We start from the raw sequence: 285 nt of genomic DNA on the forward strand, positions 1-285 counted from the left end.
ATATATATATACACACACACATACACACACACACATATATATTGTGCCGTGTCAGCACAGCCAAGGGTTCGGCGAGCCTGAGGGGGGCGCGGCGAAGGATGTAGAAAAAACACAAAGAGAATAAGCTGAGTCTAGGTCAGCAGTTATCAACCTGTGGGTCGTGACCCCTTTGGGGGTCGAAGGACCCTTTCACAGGGGTCACCTAAGACCATCGGAAAACGTATATAATTACATATTGTTTTTGTGATTAATCACTATGCTTTAATTATGTTCAACTTGTAACAA

General features: G+C 43.5%; 1 protein-coding gene across 4 annotated transcripts in view; it reads left to right on the forward strand.

The window, feature by feature from the left end:
• FBXL20 (F-box and leucine-rich repeat protein 20) overlaps positions 1 to 285 on the forward strand; it is a 69,815-nt gene that overhangs the window by 40,052 nt on the left and 29,478 nt on the right. The gene's annotated exons all lie outside the window — the stretch shown is intronic.

Source organism: Myotis brandtii, unplaced genomic scaffold (genome assembly GCF_000412655.1).
Source record: "Myotis brandtii unplaced genomic scaffold, ASM41265v1 scaffold157, whole genome shotgun sequence".
Lineage (NCBI taxonomy): Eukaryota > Metazoa > Chordata > Mammalia > Chiroptera > Vespertilionidae > Myotis > Myotis brandtii.